The sequence below is a fragment of the Ascaphus truei genome, chromosome 4, assembly GCF_040206685.1.
Source record: "Ascaphus truei isolate aAscTru1 chromosome 4, aAscTru1.hap1, whole genome shotgun sequence".
Classification (NCBI taxonomy): domain Eukaryota; kingdom Metazoa; phylum Chordata; class Amphibia; order Anura; family Ascaphidae; genus Ascaphus; species Ascaphus truei.
Window position 1 is genome coordinate 338,498,478 of NC_134486.1, and position 17,208 is coordinate 338,515,685.

Here is a 17,208-nt window from a genome sequence, read left to right on the forward strand (position 1 = left end):
CTCCCCCTCTCTCTCTTCTCCCCCTCTCTCTCTTCTCCCCCCTCTCTCTCTTCTCCCCCCCTCTCTCTCTCTCTCTCCCCCCCTCTCTCTCTCTTCTCCCCCCTCTCTCTCTCTTCTCCTCCCCCCTCTCTCTCTCTCTCTTCTCCCCCCTCTCTCTCTCTCTCTTCTCCTCCCCCCTCTCTCTCTCTCTCTTCTCCTCCCCCCCTCTCTCTCTCTCCTCTCTCTCTCTCTCTTCTCTCTCTCTCTCTCTCTCTCTCTCTCTCTCTCTTCTCCTCCCTCTCTCTCTCTCTCTTCTCCTCCCTCTCTCTCTCTCTCTTCTCCTCCCTCTCTCTCTCTCTCTTCTCCTCCCTCTCTCTCTCTTCTCCTCTCTCTCTCTCTTCTCCTCCCTCTCTCTCTCTCTCTTCTCCTCCCTCTCTCTCTCTTCTCCTCCCTCTCTCTCTCTCTCTCTCTTCTCCTCCCTCTCTCTCTCTTCTCCTCCCCCTCTCTCTCTCTCTCTTCTCCTCCCCCTCTCTCTCTCTCTCTCTTCTCCTCCCCCCCCCTCTCTCTCTCTTCTCCTCCCCCCTCTCTCTCTCTCTTCTCCTCCCCCCCCTCTCTCTCTCTTCTCCCCCTCTCTCTTTACAGTAAAGCTGCTTCAGTTCCTCCCTTTTGATAGCAATGAGGTAACCTTGTCTTTGTTAAATTAACTCAAGTAAAGTTAACTGAGGTAAACATTGTAATAAATTAATATTGATCAGTGACGACTCTGTTTGCAACAATTGTCATCAGCGTTAGTTATAAATAATAGAAATGACGTAAGGTATAATTCCATATACCATTAACGCAGCAATAGTGCCAGCAATAGCATTTTCCCTCCATCTTCCCCTGCAACTACTCTCAATATGGCTGCGCGGCGTCAAATGGCGCTGCGTTGCCATGCCAACGGGAATGTCACGTGACGTAACAGCATCACGTGATGCTCGTTGCCATGACAATGAGACACCACATGATGTCACGACGTCATGCGGTGCCACGTTGTCATGGCGACTTGACGCCGCGTGACGTTACATAGCATCCCGTTGTCATGGCAACACAGTGTCATTTAAAAAAAAAAAAAATCTCCGGGTTGACCGTCAGTCGAAGGTGGCAACCCTGGTCACGCCCCCTCCCCTAATAGCCATGCCCCCCCACTCCTGCTCTAAAAATGTTGCAGGACAGCTTTCCTGGAACCAGGGTCACGAATGATGTATGAATAATTCCAGTAAGCTTAACTCATGCCTTACCTCTTCCAAAGCACAACAAGTCCTTTGTCTTTCTTAGTTTTATTGAAGGAAAATCACAGAAAGAAAGGTACTTGAAGATGTAGTGTGGGAAGAGAGTGCTTCTCTGTCTGAAGTGCAGCGTATCAAAGATAAGGCAGTGTAAAACAGAAAGGCCTTGCTGGGGCAAATAGCAGGCAGGTACTCACTCAGAGTCCAGGGTGAAAAGGAAGTGAGGGGCAAGGGCCACACTAGAAGGGAAGTGAGACTATACTAACTGTCAGCAAGGACAGGGGGTAGGAATAGCCCACTCTCAGCTAGGAGAATAGGAGATTGCAGGCAACCAACACTGACTAGGGCTGTGTAAACAACATGTAACAATAATGTTGCCTTTTCACATGCCGTTAGCTGCTGGGACAGGGAAAATAGCAGGCAGCTGAACTAGGGAGAAATGAATCCCATGAGCTGCAAAGGGAGACAGAGAATATGGAATCTGGTTCCAGGACACTCCCCGTCTGGTATCTGGAGATACCACTATATTCCTGGAATATGTGGAACATGTGTGCAGTACAACAAACATAACAATGCAAAGTTCGTGTCCACATAGCGATGTGACACTGGCCGGTATCACTGGTTTCAAAGTCCCTTGGCCAAGGTTCTTTGGCAAAGGATGCCAAGCGGATGCACCGGTCCAGGTTAGCTGGGTGCACCACAATGTCTTTTGCAAAAGTCTCTGGTCCTGTTTCTTTTCAAACTTATGGAAGAACAGTCCTTTTGTCTCTGTAGTTTCACCTACAGAGTGCATCCCCTTGTAGGTATGCCAGTCGTGGTAGCCTGTCGCTTTATTACCTGGCGTTTGGGAGAAGAAGATGGCTTTTGGCTCCTTGCGGAAGCGAATCAACACTATTGGAAGACTGGTTGTCAAGTCTGGTCTAGTGAAGAGGGCGTCGTTCAGGGAGACTCCCTGGTGCTGAGCGCTGGAGCTGAACACTACCCGGATTTGATCGGGTTCCTGAGGGTGGTAGACCCCAGATGATTGGAGGTACCAGCATTCTTCACCTTCCTTCAGTGGAGGTGCTGGCTTTGCGTGGCCGCTAAGGAATGTCTTCTGGATGAAGGCCACAAAATTATGTTTGGTCTCCGGTTTCCTTTGTAGGTCGCAGCGGAGCGAAGTGAGCCTAGAAGTGTCATATTCTTTGTTGTTTGGGAGGCGTCTTCTTGGTGAATGGAATGGTAGCGGGGTCATCCAACTGCCCGATCTGTCCTTGAAGAGCTCCATATCCATTAACTTCCGGTATTCTCCATCTTCCATCGACGGTACTTGTTTGTTACCGTCCCTTGTTGTCTGGAACGCTGTGCACCCTAAGTCATCGGTGCATTCCTCTTGCACGAGAACGTCTCCACGTATTTTGGTGATACGCCTTTGTGTCTCTGTTAACTGCCGCCAGGAGGCTGTTTTTTCCCTGGACATGACGAGGAACAGTCTCTTTTGTCCTTGTAAATCCCTTTGTGAAATGTCTCTGCGACTGTCTCTTTTTTGACGTGTGAGAGGACAGTCTTTTTGCCATTGTAGCTTCACCTGCAGGGCGCAATCTTTTGCGGCTATGCCAGCCATGGCAGCTGGCTGCTTTGCCACTTGGTATTCTGCGGAGAGGAACATCTGTACGTCTTAGCCGTGCCATTGCTCGCGGGAGGACCGTCCGATCGTTTATTGTCTTTTGGACGATCCCTTTGTCGGTCACCTTTGGGAGGTTACTTTCTTCCTTCAGTGGAGTTGACTCGTCATCCTTGGTTGTCTGAACCACTAAGCATCCTAGGCCATTGTCACATCCCCCCTGATGTGAGGATGTTTTTGTTGATCTCAGGTGTATGACCTTGTCTCTTCTCTGCACTTGGCCCTCCTGTCACTTGGAGATGGCCAAGACATGGTTCAGAGAGGGATGTGTGTCCACATTCTGTTATCACTGTTCTGCGGGCGTCAACATAATCTGGTCTGTGCCCTTTGTCGGTGCACACGTTGCCCACTATCACCCATCCTAGGTCAAGTCTTTGGGCGTATGGTGCGATATGGGGTCCGTTACGCTGTTTACGGACTTTGTGCACCCTCAAGATGTCCCTACTGAGCAGCAGCAAGATCTTGGCGCCTTGTTCTACCGGCGGGATGTAGCTGGCAATTCCTCTGAGGTGCGGGTGATGGCGTGCCACGTCTGGTGTGGGAATCTCGTCCCTGTTTGCAGCCATGTGGTTGCACTCGATGAGTGTGGGGGAGAGCTATCTTCACTCTGTTATCCACTGAACGTATGACGTAACCGCTTACTCTTCTCCCTGTTGTTTCAGTTGACCCTGCACAGGTTCTGAGGGTGTAGAGTGAGGCATTGTCTTGTGAGTTGAATACGTTGAAGAATTCCGTCTTCGCCAATGATCTGTTACTTTGATCGTCGAGGATTGCATACATCCGAATAGCCTTCTCAGGTTGTCCCTGGGGGTGCACTGCGACAAGGCATATTTTGGAGCAGGACATTTTGTTGCTTCCTTTTCCGTGAACCTCGGTGCACTGAGACGTGACAGATGTTGGCTCTCCTTTTTCCTTCCTCCCCGCCATGCTCCGCTACGGAGGATGGGTTGTTGAGTTGGTGGAGTGTCAGCGCCTTTGGATGTAGAGATGTTACGTGCTTGTCACTTTTGCACACGGCACATTTGATTTCCTCTTTACAGTTTCTGGCTAGGTGAGTCGTTGAACCGCAGCACCTGAAGCAAACTCCAAATTCTCCGAGTAACTTCTTGTGTTCCTCTAGGGACTTCATCCTGAACCCAAAGCACCTGTTAAGTGGGTGTGGCTTCTTGTGTATGGGACGTTCCCTGTTTGGGTCCCTTGGTTCCTCCTCTCCGGCGACCGACTGATCGGAAGTAGTTTGGATCGTGGGAGACACGTCCGTCCTGTGGACCGAGATGGGTGTTTGAGTGTATCCGTATCTCATCACTGGTATCTCATTCCTCAGGCTGCTTGCACTGTGTGTGGTTTGCGCACCCAAGATGAAGCGGGGATCGTTCCTTGTCCTTGCCGCTTCGCGGATGAAGCTCAAGAAGAATGAGAATGGGGGGAAGGCGACCTGCTTCTCCCTTTTGTATTTGGAGCCTTGTGAAATCCACCTTTCTTGGAGGTTGTAAGGTAGCTTCTCCAAGATGGTCTCACTCCGCGAGCCGAGTCTAGGACATTGAGACCTGTTAAGGAATGGTCTTTCCTTGCAAACTCCAGCTCTTGCAGCAGGTCCCCGAGCAGTCTTTAGCTGTGATCCTGGGAAAGCTGTCGACTCTCTTGAAGAGTGAATCTTCGACTGCTTTGGGGCTACCGTAGCACTCTTCTAGCCTTTCCCATACTAGGTCAAGACCTACTTGGGGGTGGTTCGCATTTGCTGCCCCGAGTCTCTTCGCGTGTTCCATAGACTCTTTTCCCAGCCATTTGGCTAGCAGCCTGAGTTCTTCCCTAGCTGAGACGCCCAGGCTCTTGATTGCATCCTTGAACGCAAACTTCCACATACGGTAGTTCTCGGGACGGTCGTCAAAGTTGGTAAGTCCTGTTTGCACCAGGTCACGCCGGATCATGTACTTGGCCATGTCTGTCAGGCCTGAGGCATAGGCGTGTTGGTCACGTTCCGAGGTAGTTGCTGGGAGGGTCCATGCGATCGCCTCTTTCTTGGCGTGGTCACGTGATGACTGCTGGTCAGTGTGAGGGGCTGTGTTTTCCCGTGTGGGTGTACCTGGATTGCGAGCCTGTTGTAGTGCATCCGTGTGCGCGCTGGCGTGTGGATCACTGTTGCGGCTGTGGCGGTCCCAGGTAGCGTGTACCCTTAAAGGAACAGCGTCTTCTCCACGTGAACCTAGCAAGTCTTCAGTGTCTGTGAAGTTGCTCCCGTCGTGTTGAGATGGTGCGCTGGTGTTTACTCTGAAGAGGCTCCTTATGTAGTCTTCAGTGCGTTGGATTGGGTCCTCTGAGGCTATCCGCTTCTAAGACTTCAGCTTGGGCTATGACGGCAGCGGCGTCCTCTTCTTTGCGTAGAGCTTCTAGATCCGCGTCCAATTCGGCCTTTCTACGCGCAGTGGTAGCGGCGGCATTGGCGGCGGCGGCGGTGGCAGTGGCGGCGGCATTGGCAGCGGTGGTGGCGGCACATGCAGCGGTGGCGGCGGCACTGGCGGCTTTCTGCTCCTCCTCTTCTATGCGAACTCTTTCTGCCCCTACGGCTGCCTCTCTCCGACCATATTCGGCCCTGGCACGTGCGGCCTCTGCAGTGGCTCGCGCCTTGATTGCGCTTGCGCTGGACACGTTAGATTGCGCTGATCTTGCTGACCGTGACTAGTGCCTGGTTGCGCTGGAGTGCTGTGATGCGGTCTCCAGGAGGAGCTCTTTTCTCTCGCTTTGGGCATCCGCGATGGCAGTTCGCACGCGGCTGTCACGTGTCAAGTCAATATTATGCTGTAAGTCCCTTTCTTGCAGGCTTTCGCCGGTGTTAGCCCTGGCCAAGTAAGTGACGTATGCCTCTGACAGCCCTTGGTAGCATGAGTGATCTATCTTTAATTGAGTTACTGCCTGCTCGAGCTGTTGTACAGAATTGCCAGCGCCGGCGACATTGCGTATTCCAAGTGTGGTTGTTTCCCAGTCCAACTCTAATTTAGCGCAGTGCGCTTCAATGTCAGTTTCGTATTTTTTGCGGGCCTTTTGTGTCAGTGTGACTGTCCGTTTAGGCCTTGCGTCTGCCTGCGCCTTTTGCATTTGCGCAGTGGTCTCTGTGTCTGAGTGGTTCAGCATAAGGGTGTTTGTACTCACAGGTGTCCAGTGGCTCTGACCTGTGTCCTGGCGGGTGTCCGGTAGCGTGGTCCTTGATGGCGCTAGCCGTAGGGATGTGCGCAGGGGTAGGTGAGATGGTAGCTCCTCGCTATGGAGCTGTGCAGAGCGTGAACTCAAACAGAAAAAGGCAATCAAAGTTCTGTGTAAGATGCACTGTCTGACTGCAGCGCTGCTGCCTTGAGTGTAGGTTGCAGGCTGTGTGCGGTGTAAGCTGCTGCTGTACTGCTAGAAGTAGTGAAAGCTGCTTGCTTGTCCAGTACCTGTTCCCAGAAGCTGTTACTGAAGCTACTGTGCTGAATTCCCCAACAGACGGTCTCTGTTTTACTTTCCTGGAACCAGGGTCACGAATGATGTATGAATAATTCCAGTAAGCTTAACTCATGCCTTCCCTCTTCCAAAGCACAACAAGTCCTTTGTCTTTCTTAGTTTTATTGAAGGAAAATCACGGGAAGAAAGGTACTTGTAGATGTAGTGTGGTTAGAGAGTGCTTCTCTGTCTGAAGTGCAGTGTATCAAAGATAAGGCAGTTTAAAACAGAAAGGCCTTGCTGGGGCAAATAGCAGGCAGGTACTCACTCAGAGTCCAGGGTGAAAAGGAAGTGAGGGGCAAGGTTCACACTAGAAGGGAAGTGAGACTATACTAACTGTCAGCAAGGACAGGGGGGTAGGAATAGCCCACTCTCAGCTAGGAGAATAGGAGATTGCAGGCAACCAACACTGACTAGGGCTGTGTAAACAACATGTAACAATAATATTGCCTTTTCACATGCAGCTAGCTGCTGGGACAGGGAAAATAGCAGGCAGCTGAACTAGGAAGAAACGAATCCCATGAGCTGCAAAGGGAGACAGAGAATATGGAATCTGGTTCCAAGACAACAGTGATCGCTCATGCTTGAGAGCTGGTGACATCACCGCTCTCCAAGCATGAGCAAGCTCAGCGGCAGCGTGGACTCAGCCTTAGGATCACAGGGATGCATCAGTGCTGAAAGGGAATGGTCGCAATGGCGGGTCATTACAGGCTGTTTCTCTTATGTTCTAGTTCTGCTAGCGTGGTGTGTTTTTACAATAAATTGCTTTTAAAATCCTCAATTACTGCTTTAAGGGGTCAAAGCATTCATTGAATAGATGCATGTGACAGAGTGAAGTCAACTCCTATCAGTTACGCCTGGGAGACATATGTCTGAGTGCTTCATCCAGCACTCATAAGGGTTAACTCAGGATGAAGCTAGGAAATCAGAACTCTTTAGCTGACACCTGAGAGCCAGCAAGGTAGATAAAGGATCATGTGACTGGCAGTAGCTGCCAGAGAGAGAAAGAGAGAGAAGCACACTGCTGCGTGAGCCCTTAGCCAGAGGGATTTCACCAAAGACTACTTCAACTAAAGTAAGGATTATTCATTTGTTTACTGACTGCTTAAAGTACCCTTATGGTTTGGTTCTGGTTTAGCCAGCCAACCTGCTAGATAGGTCTGCTGTGTTATTAGTCAGTTTTTCTCCCAAAGTGGAGCAGGATTTATTTTGTTAAAGGGACAGTGTACCCGCATGTTATGTTACTGTGGAGAAATAAAGCACTGAACGTTTTTATTTATCCTGAAACTATACGTGTGGACTGTTCCCTGACCTCGGCTACAGGCCGTCCTGCCACAATGCAGGAAATCCGTGTAAATAAAAAATGGAGCACAGCTGCAATGAATTATAAGGGCTGTAATACCAAACTCATTTAAAAATGATTTATTGAAAGATGTGACAACATGGATGGAGAGAAAAAAGAATATTGTAACGCGTTTCACGCATGCATCTTCCAGAGCTTCGTCAGAGAATAGGGAAATGGGTACCTGAGATACTATTTGTGAGATTTGCTCTGCAGATGTACTTTGTACAGGTGTTTGGTCCACTTGTCTTGCTTTTCAGATCTTTGTTTCGGGGGCATTTCACCGGTTGAGAAGGTAAGATACTGTTCCATACGTGAAGTACAGGATTCTAGTTGTCTATTCTTGTTGATTTGTTCACTTTCTAGTCTTTCTATCAATGGTAAAAGGTTATCTGTCGTAGCTCCCCACAGAGCTCTACTCGGTCACGTCTACATTCATCCACGCCTTACCAGAAGTCATAAGTGGTACAGGACGTGAAATAACGTTTTTTCAAATGGCCAACCATTTAAGTCACACACTAGCGTTTTTTTGATATCCTAGCGTCAAAAAAGTTAATTTAGATATTTGATTTACTTAAAGAAGCAAATAAAAATAATATATATAATTATTATAATAATAAAAATAATAATATAATAATTCAACAGTTAAGCTGTGTCAACTGTTTTCCTTCATACACTTTGAGGTATCATGAAACAGGCATTCGTTTGCCATCATAGGAACTAGATAGGTTCTTCTCTGTGCGTCGCATCAAACATGAACCCTTTCCCTGGAAAGTTTCATTGGCCAGACATAACTGGGAGGTAGCACGGAATCCGACATTTGGTCTCGGCTGTCTCGTCACAACCAAGTCTTCACCAGTGCTCGGCCGAAGAGGGACCCTCCACCGCAGCCGCTCCGCCACTGGACACTCATCCGCTGGCACCTTCACCAAGGTAAGTTTATTTATGGGTTAATTTAGCGGTTAGGGTAGAGTGTTAAGGATCGGAGTTTTAGGGTAAGGCAATAGGTTTTTAGGGCAGGGGATTTAGGGTAAGGGGTTTTATGGAAAGGGGTTAAGGTTTTTAGGGTAGGGGGTAGTATTAGTATTAGGGGTTAACATTAGGGAGTTTTAGGGTAAGGGGTAAAGTTAGGGATTTACATTGGCGGCGAAGCGGCCAGTGGAGAGAGGTCCCACGGCGAGGTGAGTAGTGATTAAATGGAGATTTGGTTGCCGCAAAATGGCCATGACGAAATGTCCTAGACCAGAGGTAGCAAAGCAGCTTAGCCTGTATCTGGCCAGTTTTTGGCTTGTTTAGTGATTATTGTAAAAAATAAATAAATAAATAAATATATATATATATATATATATATACTGTATATATATATACTGTGTATATATATATATATATATATATATATATATATATATATATATATATAATCACTGTCTCTAGGTGCTAGAACAGGGCAGCTATTGGACTTAAAGCATACATAGAGTTACTTCCCCTAGAGAAGCCAGCAGCAGCTGCAAACTAATTGAGCAGGCTGAATTCCTGATTGCACATGGTTTTTTAAAATTCAGGATGTGACTACACACTGAGAGAGACTGCTGTTCCCAGAGAAGGGGGACAGAGAAGAGTTCTCCCCAGCTGTGGAAGCTGGCACAGTCCCCTAGACCCGGTGGATGGTGGTCGCAGAGTCTGCTGGGACTGCCTGGGTCGTAATCCCAGGAAAAGGAAGGAAGGACGCGAGACCATGCTGAAGCGGGGATGTCCTGTCCTTAACATTGGACTACAGAGGAGAGATTCTCTGACCTCTCGTGGGTTTGAGCTCCCCTAGGAAGGAAGGACACGAGACCGTGCTGAAGGGGGGACGTCTGCTCCATAACCTTGGAGTAACAGCTAAGAGAAACATTATATTGCTATGTGCAGAGACTGTATATATTTAGCTACAATAGTACCTGTTTTGGGGTGGTAACCAGCATTGCTGTCCATCCAGTTAGTAAGGGATGAAGCTGCATGTGTAGTTAGTATCTTAAGAGGAGTAGGCGTTTATTTTATGTTTTGACTTTAAGGGGCGGTGGGCCTGTTAGTGTATTATTTATCCTTGTAAATAAACCTCATATAGAGAAATACTACGTTTCCTGCCTTAACTGTGGGACATAAGATCCTACGCTGTGACGGAGACATCACAATAAATATATATATATATATATATATATATATATAAAAAACAGAAGGAAAAAAGCTGCGCCTTACAGGAACATATAAACTATGTATGTCTATGTAAAAATATATCTATTGTATAACCTAATGATCTAAGCAATAATGTATAGGTATACAGACCTATAACCATAAGATAGGCCCATTACAAACATAAAACATGTACACATGGAAAAAAAGCAATTGAAAGGATAAACCAGTCCTCAGATAGTTCCGATGATAAATATGGGTGCTGGTATGTAGGGTCTCCGGCAGCTCTCAATGTGGATCTACCACGTCCACAGGATATCTAAAAAGGAAAAGAGAGGAGAGAGCGCACGCCCATAGCGTATAAAAGTATATTTAATGAAGGGGAGGGGGGAGGGAGGGGTAAAAAACGCACTTACAAGAAGTACAATAAAATCAAGCATATGTGATAATAATCACCACCATCCGGTCTAACTGCAAGCTCTTGGGGCAGTCCCAGGCTCCGTTGGTGAAGGAGCAGCGTCTCAGCAGATTCCAGGACTGATGTAGGTCATCCGGTCAAAATGCAGACTTTGGGGGCATTCCCAGGCTCCGTTGGCAAATGAGCAGCGTACCAGCAGTGTCCCAGGGCTGGTGTGCTGTAAATAGTCCCAGACAAAAGTTCTGTATGGATAGTGCCTGCAGCACTAGCGCTAGGATCAATCCGCTCCTGCGCTGGATATAGACTTGAATGTCAGTGCGTCTGACGTCACGACGCTCCCTGACGCGTTTCGTCAGTCTCGGCTAACTTTTTCAAAGGGATAACGTGAGGGGGGGAGGTCCGGTTTTATATACACACTCCAATAAAGGTAATTGTTGAAAAAACACCCCTACTCAGCTGCAATCATTATCCGTGCTACCAACACTATAGAATACATAATTACATTTAATGCAGATATTTACCCTGAAAGAATTTGGAGGAGATGATAAATTTAACATATACATACAATACAATGTCTATCATATTGCTAAATATACATTTACAATTAACACACAGTTAGACATATATTTGATATAAAATAGTTAATAGTAACCAATTATAAAACAACAATATAAAACAGCATCGTTCTCTAGGGTTCAAACCAAAATTGAAAATACTAGTCTTGTATGTGGATCAAACCCCATCAATATTAACTATGGGATACATTGCAATAACTCAGCATTGTGAAATGATAATACATATCTAGATCCCACCTGTAGATAGAGGGATGATCACACATAAGCCAGTTTGGAGTATAATACTTAGATATTGATGATAGAAAAAGAGATCATATGACAGAGCTGTCCAGAGGAAGAAGAAAAACAGAGGAGGAATAGTTACACCATTAGAGTGCAGTAATATTTTCAATCTTTCATCCACTGTATTGACTGAATGTGAAAAGTCCTTATTAGAGCGGGGTTTATCTTTTGCCCCCAATACAGGCCCTAATTTATTTCAATTGTTTATTGATCTCAACAGTTTTGTGAGGAAAATTACATTAAATAGACACTATAAAATTCAGGAGAAGAATATTAAATGTACTGACCCAAGAATTGTCTTTAATACACAGGAAGAACAATGCATTGATGCACTCACTTCATTGCTGAGGGAGTCGGATTCACCTTCGGGATCACAGGTATCTCTTGACAACTTTGAGCGGTCCACCAATCCGACCAGGTATGTGGAGGGAGATTTAGATGAGGATTGCAATATTTTGCACTCACCTTTTAGACCAAAATCAGTCTTCTTCCCATACCAGTCCAAGGGCGGATTTGTGGATACGTTCTACAGCCTGGTTTTACGTGACTTTGAGTCCATGTGTGCCAAATCCATCAAATTCAATCCCAATTTAACAAAAGGTGAACTGGGCGCATTGGGCGGGCTTAAAATCAATCATGATATAGTCATTAGACAGGCCGACAAGGGGGGGGGCCTGGTCATCCAGGACTTATCTGCTTATCTCACAGAGGCACGCAGACTCCTGGGTGACTCGGCCTCCTATACCTTGTTGGAATCCGATCCAGTTGACACCTACCAGCTGTTGCTGAAGGAGCTCCTCACATCTGCACTGGGTGATGGTATTATTTCAAAAGTGGAATTTAAATTTTTGTTTTGTTCACATCCACGCACTCCCATTTTTTATCACCTTCCCAAAGTGCACAAATCCTTGTCCAATCCCCCTGGTAGACCCATAGTATCGGGCGTGGAGTCGATGACATCGACCCTATCCCAATATGTAGATTACTTTCTCCACCCCTATGTTACTGCACTTAGGTCCCATGTTAAGGATACGCTCCATGTCATCGACTCCATTTCCAATATCAGGTGGAAATCCACCTATCTATGGGCTACATGTGATGTATCATCACTATACACCTGCATTGAACACACCAAGGGGTTAGAGGCAATCAAATATTGGTTGGACAAGGATTCACTATTCCCAGAAAAACATAGGCGATTTATTTTACAAAGTATTCACTTCATTCTTACGCACAATTATTTTTTATTTGAAAATGATTTTCATTTACAAATCTGTGGAACGGCCATGGGTACGAGATTCGCTCCCAGTTATGCCAACCTCTTTATGGGGCACTGGGAGGAATCCCATGTCTGGCAAAACATCTCGCTTGGAGCGGGTCTCGTATACTATGGCCGTTTCATAGATGATATCATTATAATTTGGGATGGAGAGGAGTCAGTCCTACACGATATTTTGAGCTCTTTCAGCGACAACTCGTTTGGACTCAAATTCACTTTTGATATCAACAACTTGTCCACTGTCTTTCTGGATCTGGCCCTGAGCATAGACACAGACCTGAATATCATTACCACCACACATTTCAAGTCTGTGTCTGTGAATAGCTACGTCCATGCGTCCAGCAACCATCATAAACACTGGCTCAACAATATTCCCTTGGGGCAGTTCCACAGAATTCGTAGGAACTGCACAAGGGATGTTGACTTTGAAAACCAGTCAGTCACACTTGGGAAGAAATTTCTTTCCAAGGGATATGATCCCGTCGTGGTGTCCGACTCTCTCAGCAAAGTGAGTTCCATTGCTAGATCGACTTTACTTGAAAAATCTAAAGACAAACAGAATAAACAACAGAGAGGAAAACGTTTGGGGTTATGACACCCCAATAATACATTCAGAGATAGAGAGGTCGACTGTAAGATTTATTACCACCTACAACCAGTCATCCAAATTTATCAATAGGATTTTAAATGAACATTGGTCCATTCTAAAGTGTGATCCTCATCTAGGACCTATCCTGCCGGATAGAGCTACTGTTACATATAGGAAAGCAAGGAGTATAAAAAGCATACTAGCTCCCACTAGGCTTAAATCTTCCTCTATTTGTGATACTGCTAAACAGAAGGGACCATTGGGTAACCATCCCTGTGGCCGCAGTCGATGCATTACGTGCAGGCATCTTTTGAATCAAACTCAAGTTTGTTCTCCAACAAGGGGTACCACGTATGACATCAGTAGCTCTATCACCTGTCTTAGCACTTATGTTGTGTATCTTATACAGTGCGGTTGTAGTCTGAAATATGTTGGACGAACCACCAGGACTCTGGGAACTCGCTTCCTAGAACATAGGAGAAATGTCATTAAGGGTCTGAATAATCACAGTGTCCCTCGACACTTTAAATTATTCCATCAACAGAATCCCAAGACCATGCAAATTATGGGAATAGAGACCATTTCTTCCTGTGTTCTGGGAGGCGACCGGTTCAAGACGCTCTGCAGGCGGGAATCCTATTGGATTCACCAATTGGGCACTCTCAGTCCTGGGGGACTAAACGAATGTTTAGACGTTAGTACTTTAGTTTAGTCTATCCTCGGATGCCTCTTCCTGTTCTCCTCCTCTGCTTCTCTACTTCATCCCTTGTTTGGATCTCCTCCAGAGGTCCCCCCATTCCCATCCCATTCCTTTCCCTCCCCCTTCTCCCCTCCCCCTGTTCCCCCCCCCCCCTTTCCCTCCCTCCCCCCCCATATTGTACCTTCCCTTCCCAGTTCCCACCCTCCTCCCTTCCGTCTAAATTATGGATATCCATTCATTACACACCATTGTTGATTTATAAAATAGACACTTTAAAATAGGGACACTGGGTCTAATAGATGGTATGAGGAATCTACCCTTATATACATAGCACAACACCATAATAGTACTCTTAAATATATATAATGAATTTATTCATTAGATATTCACTTAAACATGGCCAACTAGGGCCTGGTAGTCACCACATAGAATAAATACAAATAGGTATATAGTATATAGTTTATAGTACACATAATTTATTCACATACACAACACTTGGTTCACTATATCACACTGTAGCACATATTTATAGATCTACCTTCCGGGCCCCAGCCTTGTTTGTGGCATATAGACTCCAGTTACATAGTCTCCTTTTGAGTTTAGGCTTTCATTTGTATGAACATTTAAATTCATAAAAATCTATTTTTATTTTTATTTTTATTTTTATATTTTAATTTTTAATTTTTCATCCTTATTTTTATTATATTTATATTTAAATTTATTTTGTCCTTGGTCCAACCATATGGGATCATAAGAATTGATATTTGATTTAGGCACTCATTAGGGTGCAATATTTAATACTTGTTATATTTTGGTTGCACATATATTAATAAGTTTATAATGTCATATGATCTCTTTTTCTATCATCAATATCTAAGTATTATACTCCAAACTGGCTTATGTGTGATCATCCCTCTATCTACAGGTGGGATCTAGATATGTATTATCATTTCACAATGCTGAGTTATTGCAATGTATCCCATAGTTAATATTGATGGGGTTTGATCCACATACAAGACTAGTATTTTCAATTTTGGTTTGAACCCTAGAGAACGATGCTGTTTTATATTGTTGTTTTATAATTGGTTACTATTAACTATTTTATATCAAATATATGTCTAACTGTGTGTTAATTGTAAATGTATATTTAGCAATATGATAGACATTGTATTGTATGTATATGTTAAATTTATCATCTCCTCCAAATTCTTTCAGGGTAAATATCTGCATTAAATGTAATTATGTATTCTATAGTGTTGGTAGCACGGATAATGATTGCAGCTGAGTAGGGGTGTTTTTTCAACAATTACCTTTATTGGAGTGTGTATATAAAACCGGACCTCCCCCCCTCACGTTATCCCTTTGAAAAAGTTAGCCGAGACTGACGAAACGCGTCAGGGAGCGTCGTGACGTCAGACGCACTGACATTCAAGTCTATATCCAGCGCAGGAGCGGATTGATCCTAGCGCTAGTGCTGCAGGCACTATCCATACAGAACTTTTGTCTGGGACTATTTACAGCACACCAGCCCTGGGACACTGCTGGTACGCTGCTCATTTGCCAACGGAGCCTGGGAATGCCCCCAAAGTCTGCATTTTGACCGGATGACCTACATCAGTCCTGGAATCTGCTGAGACGCTGCTCCTTCACCAACGGAGCCTGGGACTGCCCCAAGAGCTTGCAGTTAGACCGGATGGTGGTGATTATTATCACATATGCTTGATTTTATTGTACTTCTTGTAAGTGCGTTTTTTACCCCTCCCTCCCCCCTCCCCTTCATTAAATATACTTTTATACGCTATGGGCGTGCGCTCTCTCCTCTCTTTTCCTTTTTATATATATATATATATATTGCCAACAGTGTATGTGGCGCTTCCCAAAATTACAATGAAGGGAAAAGAAACTACAAACAATGGGGGTATGAGCAGCAAGAACATAATAACATTCGGCAAAGGAAGACACCTCTCTGAAGAGCTTGCACTCTAAACTCTTATAATCTAAGCTAACAATCTAATTGGACCTTTTCTCATACCACGATAGTAACTTCATTACATGGTAACTCACACCAATCAAGATCTAAGTGCCCATGTGTGCAATTGATGGTTCTGGACCAAACACCAATTTATAGTAATGGAATAATAATTTAAATGTGCCTGTAATATTAAAGTGCCTTGCACTTGTTGGGTAAGTTGCTTACTTTTGCCTATGCCCTAGTACCACCGATGGACAGTGGAGTTCTGCATGGCCAGCAATCAGTAAGGGGCAGAATACAAATACCACATTGTATGAATCTAGCATTGATGGTGGCAATGTGACATTCCTAGGACACCTTGCTTACCTATTAACATTAATTTTACAAATAAATTATGTCCCTGGATGTAAAACAACATAAATGTAACCCTCTGAGAACCAGATGGCCCACGGCCCTTCCGTCACCAGGCGGTCACGTGATTGTGACGGCCCTTAACCCGAAAACGGAAGACTTTGAGTCCTCCTTTTTACCTTCACTGCAGATTGCATCCTGTGCTCCATGGAAATGCAGGGACGTGATCTAAGCTGGGAAAAAAAACCTTTCCTTGAGCATTACGTAGTCAGTATGTCATAGGGCCCCTGGAGTGCCAGGCCACATAACGTAATGGCTACGTCTTGGGACACTCAATGGGTTAAAGCAGTATTCCCACTGATATCACCTATCCTTTCCTTTACAGGGGTTGAACCAGAGGGACGTTCAGAGCTAAGCCGCACTATTTTTAGCTCAGGGGCCCACTGGTTCTTGAGACAATTATTAGGGTAGTTAACAGTGTTCTCCGAGAACATTTAAAGCTGCAGTTCAGGCAATATCCTGCATGTGTGTTTTTTTAAAATAAATCAGTTCTGCAGTAAGAAAAAATACTTTTAGCATTTTCTGTTTTTAAAAAAACAACTTTGAAAGACCAATTTTCTTGTATTCTATTTTAACAAGCATTTACTAAGGCACTGCCCCTTCATGTCCTGTCACAAGCTCTGGCACGCCCCTTTGTGAGCCCTGCCCTCCCTCTTGCACATGTCAGTGCAGGAGTGCTCATGAATATTCATGAGCTTCCACTGAGTGACAGAAACAGAGGAAATACTTTCCCCATATTTAAAGATGTCGCCAAACTTTGCCGATCAATAGACGGAGAACGAGTTAACTGGCGGCTATGCAGTTCTTTAGCTAAGTAGAGATTGCCCACATGAAACTATTGAAGTAAAAAAAAAAAGTATCATTTAAAAAAAAAAAAAAAGCCTGAGCTGCAGCTTTAAATGGCAGTCCAATAGGAAGCTGCAACAGATGGCTTCCTTTTGGCCACCGAGAGGCCCACACAACCACATTGAACCCCCCAATCGGGAAGGAGAACCCTGGTAACCACACCAGTGAGTACCTCCGGAACCAGGATGTCCCCTGACCTTAGAAAATGGTGATTTAGCTCCAGGTGACCCCTTGCTTC